The sequence below is a fragment of the Petaurus breviceps genome, unplaced genomic scaffold (assembly GCF_028583685.1).
Source record: "Petaurus breviceps papuanus isolate PSGF00001 unplaced genomic scaffold, PetGlider_PUasm1.0 428, whole genome shotgun sequence".
NCBI classification, from domain to species: domain Eukaryota; kingdom Metazoa; phylum Chordata; class Mammalia; order Diprotodontia; family Petauridae; genus Petaurus; species Petaurus breviceps.
In genome coordinates this window covers 1,192,491-1,197,440 of record NW_027186331.1, presented here as the reverse complement: position 1 = coordinate 1,197,440, position 4,950 = coordinate 1,192,491, and the positions used below count along the sequence as shown (strand labels likewise).

The 4,950-nt window shown below is 57.7% G+C and overlaps 1 protein-coding gene across 2 annotated transcripts in view; it reads right to left on the bottom strand.

Annotated features, from left to right (window-relative positions):
* The window catches only part of LOC138171377 (septin-2), a 66,964-nt gene extending 65,538 nt beyond the window's left edge, over window positions 1-1,426 (bottom strand). Inside the window, exon 1 of one of the 2 annotated variants that reach the window (XM_069100826.1) lies at window positions 1,295-1,426. The gene's annotated coding sequence lies outside the window, so the exon portion shown is untranslated. Of the gene's footprint in view, window positions 1-1,062; window positions 1,164-1,294 lie in introns of those variants that run through there. The other variant, XM_069100827.1, reaches the window with a different exon arrangement.
* Window positions 1,427-4,950: the final 3,524 nt, after the last annotated feature.

The following is a 4,950-nucleotide window of genomic DNA, read 5'->3' as shown; positions in this document are numbered from 1 at the left end:
AAGGGGTATCCAGCAGGGAGAGAAGGGGGGAGCAGGGTTTCAGAGCAGGGACCTAAGCTGAGGACAGACATTCAGGGAAGGGGGGATTCCGGGCACAGGCCTGGGGAGACCTAAGTTTGTCTGGAGCCTGATGGGGTGAGCTGGACAAGGCCGCCCTGCAGAAGGTAGGAATGGGATCGCTGGCACAGGCAGAAGCCGGCAAAGGGCATCCTGGTACAGCAGCAGGCAGGCACAGCACAAAAGACTTCTCATCTGACACCTGTCCAAGGCCCTGAGTTCGAATCTCAACTTGTCATTCCCTACCTGTCTGACCCATAGATGAACCTCAGTTTCCCCATCATTAAAGTGCACGGGCTGTGCCAGTCCCGCTAAGCCGGGGGCCCTCTGGCTGCTCTTCTAGACAGGAGCAAAAGGCAACAGGGGAAGCTGGGAGGAGGAAATCTGGAGCAGCTGCAACCTTAGTGAGCCCTCAGCGTCCACACCTCCGGGGGCGTCCACACCTGCAGTCCCAGGCTTCTCCTCTGCGAGGATGATGTGCCCAGGCTGGGCAGGGGGAGCTCTCGGGAGAGGAGGGGGTCCGACCCGGCCCAAAGCACGGAAGGCGAGGGGGCCCCTCTGGGAGCCTCGGCCTTTCCGGCGAGCACAGGCCGTCCCCCCCGGAGGTCCTGGGGGCTCTTCCCCCTCCTGGTTCCCTTCCCAAAAGGCCCGTTTATTTCCGATCCTAAACTACGCCTCGGACCCGCGCACTGAGAGAAGGGCCCCCCCAACACCGCCAGGGGGACCTGCCCCTTGGTGGGGAGGGGAGAAGAGAAGGAAGAGTGGGGAGGGGCTCTCCCCGTCCGGGCAGCTCCAGCCCCCCCACACACACCTGCCCCGCCCCCCCCCCTCCCCCCCCCACCTCTCACGTGCCCACCTGCCCCCACCCCCAACGCCAAGCTCCACGTGCCGAGCTAAGGCCCCGCCTCCATCCCGGAGGGCCACCGCCCCTCCCCCTCCCGCACGTCCCCCGACCCAGGCCCCGGGGCCGGCTTCCCCTCTCCCCCCTGGGGACCTCCTCGGGACCTGCCAGGCAGCTGCTTTCTCGCCTCCGCGCCTTTGCCCAGGCCGTGCCCCCCGCGGGCACCTGGGTCTCTCAGGACCCCGCCCCCGCCCAGGTGCTAGGGATGAGAGGGGTGGGGAGATTCTGGGGGCCCACGAGGGACTGATCCCCCCACAACAGGCCGGCTGCTCCCCGAGGGCGGCGGGCCCGCCGGGCTGAACACCCGCCCGGCCCCGGCCTTGCCTCCGCGCTCACCTTTCTCGGCTCCGCGGCGGCTCCTCAGGGGGCGGTGGCTCCGGACTCCGCGCCTCCCTCCGCCCGCCGCTCCTCCAGCTTCCCACAGGGCAGCGCGCCCAGGCCGCCCTTCCCCCACCCGGCCCTCACACCGCGCACGCGCGTGCACCCCCGCCAGAGCGGTCGGGTACGCGCAAACGAGTGCCTCCCTCCCCAGATGCTGCCCGCGCGCGCCCCCGCGTCTGTCACGTGCCGCCCGGCCCAGCCGCCCTCACTCTCCCCCCCTCCCCGCAGGAAAGCGCGCAACCGCCCTGCAGGAGAGGCCCCCCCAGTGTCTGCTCAGCCCCCCCCTAAACTGAGCCGGGGAGACCTGGAGCCCAACCCTCCATTCTGCAGATGGGGAAACTGAGGCTTGAAGCGGGGAAGGTGCCCTGCCTGCCTCCAAGCCAGACAGAGCCACGGGATCCCCTCTTGGCCACATGTCCTGGGGTTGAGGGGGCGCTGGAAGGGATGGTCACAAGGTAAGCCAAGGGAGGTCGTGCCCCCCAGACTGCCTGCCCTGAAATGGCCTTGGAGGGAGAAAGTGTCCGCCAGGGAGCCGCGGGGGATCCCCAACATCACCGTTGCTGTTTCTCTGGCCCTGCATGCTGTCTGAACACTTCAGGAGCCTCACCCCTTGGTGACCCCTTCGCTGGTGCAGGCATCCACCCCTCCTGTTCAGGCCAGAGACTTCATCAACCAGAGGGTGCAGCTTGGCAGACTGAGTCTGGGCTCAGAATGGGTAGCCACAGACAGGCGATCAGCGGTCACCTCCATGTCCAGAGCTCTGCCCAGCCCAGGGCCACAGCCCTCTCCTCTGATCATCAGCCTTGGATTTATGTCCAGGGAGACAGATGGATGCCAAGGGCACCACAGGATGGACCCGAGGCCAGAGTCAGACAAGCTAGGAGGCTTTGAAAGGTCCCTGTGAGATGGACTGTTGAAAAAGAAAAGCAGGCTGGGTGGGACGGGTCATTTTGCCTAGAGCCTCCAGCCACCTTTTCTACACCGTTATGCCCATTTTGTTTGACAAGTGTTTGGCAAGCTCAAAATTAAAACTCCCCAAGCCCTGGCCCCTCTCTGGGTGGCAGATGCAACTGCTCTCTTTCCTCCCCTGGGGGTTCCTTCCAGCACTGACATGGCAGGGAGAGGCCCTCGCATACCACCCAGGGCCTCCCCCTGTCCTTGGCAGGGCCTCCTCGGGCTCCTTGCTGCCTCCTCCCCATCCTGCTCCAAAGCTCTGACTAGGCCCTAGTCACTCTGTGTGACTTCATCTGTGACCCACTTGTTTAATGACCTTCAAGCCAGTGCCCTGGTCACCAGCTGCCCACTAGAGACCTCAAACTGGCCTCCTAAGACACCTCAGACTCAGCAAGTCCCAAGCACGCTTCGTTCACTTTCCCCTAAATCTTCCCCTTAGTCCCCTTCCTTGTTGTTGTCAAAGGCCTCTCAGGCTCCAGAGTCCTGTTTTCACAGCCTCTGCCTTGGCATTAACTCCTTACTATGCACCATGCCTCATGACAATGAGAACACCCAGCTGTTTGGTGTCCACATCTCTCCATAGCTCAATTTAATTCAATATTAAGCCTTACTGTGTGTGCCAGGCACTGGGGATACAGAGAGACAAAAGACAGCCCCTGCCCTCAGGGAGCTCCCAGTCTGATGGGGGAGACATCGAGCAAACACACACACACACACACACACACACACACACACACGCTTCAAACAGGATAAAGAAATAACGGAGGGAAGGCCCTGGGATGCAGAGGGGCAGGGGAAGGCTTCCTGTAGAGGGGGGTTTGGATTTGGGACTTAAAGGAAGCCAGAGAGGTCAGAGGTTGGAGCAGAGGAAGGAGGGTGTTCTAAGGCAGAGAGAATGCCTGGAGCTGAGAGAAACAGCAGGGAACCTGGTGTCACTGAAGCAAAGGATAGTTGTGGGAAAGGAAGGTGAGAGAGGACTGGAAAGGGCCGAGTGGCAGATGGTAATGGGCCCTGAAGGCTGAGCACAGCATTTGGCCTTTGCTCCTGGAGGCCAGAGGGAGCTACCTCTGTTTGCCTTTCTCAAGACTCAACCAGCTGCCACCTACCCACCTTCGTTCAAGCCTCTCACCTGCACTGTCTAATTGGTCTCCTTGCCTCAAGGCTTTCTCCAGTCCATCCTCCCTTCCTTAAGACTTCCCTTAAGAGTCACTCCCCTCCACAAGAAATGTCAGTGGCTCCCTGTTGCCTCTAAGATAAAAAAAACAACCCTGGGTTTGACTTTTAAAACCCTCCACAGCCTGGCCCAAGTCACTGGACTCCCTCCTCCTTCCCATCCTCTTCTGGCTCCCTATTAGGTCCCAAAGTCTCTCCCTTCTAGCCTTACCATCTTTGTGCCAGCTCCTCCCCTCACCCTGTAATGCCCTCTCCTCACCTCCACCTTGGAGAAGATTCAAGCGCTGCCCTGAGTCTTTTCACATATTTTCCTGACCACTTTTGCCCTCCCTCCCTCACCTATCTTGTATTTGTTTTTTACTTTATTCTCTTCTAATTGGATATGCTGAGAGAATATAAGCTTTTTGAAGGCAGGGATTGTCTCATTTTGGCCTGGCCCCAGTCCTTATCGGAGCTCCTGGTACACAATAGGTGCTTAACACACACTTGCTGATTTTAGTGTCCTCTCTGCTAAGTCATGAGGTCTGCAGGTGGAAACCACGCTGTTTGTGACCTTGTATCCCTGAGGCCCTCTACACAGGAAGCACCTACTAAGTGTTTGCTGACCAGGCTATATCCTGAGCATAAGCCACAGACCTTGACAAAATCCAACGGCTCTGCTCTTCCTGTGTCACTGGGCCAGAGTTAGCCAGGAGCGCAAATCCACACCGCCGGAGGTTGGAGGAAGTCTTATAGACAGCCAGCAAGCACGCCATCGAAGGCCAAGACAGGACAGGAATGAGAACGAGTCTCCTCCATTAGTCTACAGTTGCATGAGAAAAAGAGCATGGAAGAACAGGGAGAATAAAGATAAGACCTAACACCAGCTTAAATGAGATTAAAGAAAGCATTCATTAAGCTCTTACTGTGTGCCAGTCATTTTTCTAAGTGCTAAGGAAGAATAAAAGAAAGGAAGGAAGGGAGGGGAGGAGGGAGGAAGGAAGGAAGGAAGGAAGGAAGGAAGGAAGGAAGGAAGGAAAAGAAAGAAGGCCCTTGCCCTTCTGGAGCTTACATTCTATGGGGAAAGACAAAAAGGAGAACTGAAAAAGTCAGGGGACGCAGGTCTTCCATCTCCCCTCTCTGCCTTTGCATTGGCCAGCCCCACTTCCAGGTGTGCCCTCCCTCCTCACCTCTACCTCTTAGAATCCCATTTCCTTCCTGCTTTGCCCTCCCCCTCCCAAAAAAGTTACCTTGTATCTATGTCATGTGTTGTCATTTATACTTATGTGAGTATACATTGTTTCCCTTGAAAGAGGGAGGTAGCAGATTTCATTGTCTTTGTATCCTCAGTGATTAGCACAGTGCCTACCTAGCACTACATAGTAGGTGTAGAATAAATGTTTTTTGTATTTAATATATATATACATATATATTATGGCTCGATGGATGGATGGATGGATGGATGGATGGATGGATGGATGGATGGATGGATGGATGGTCATATC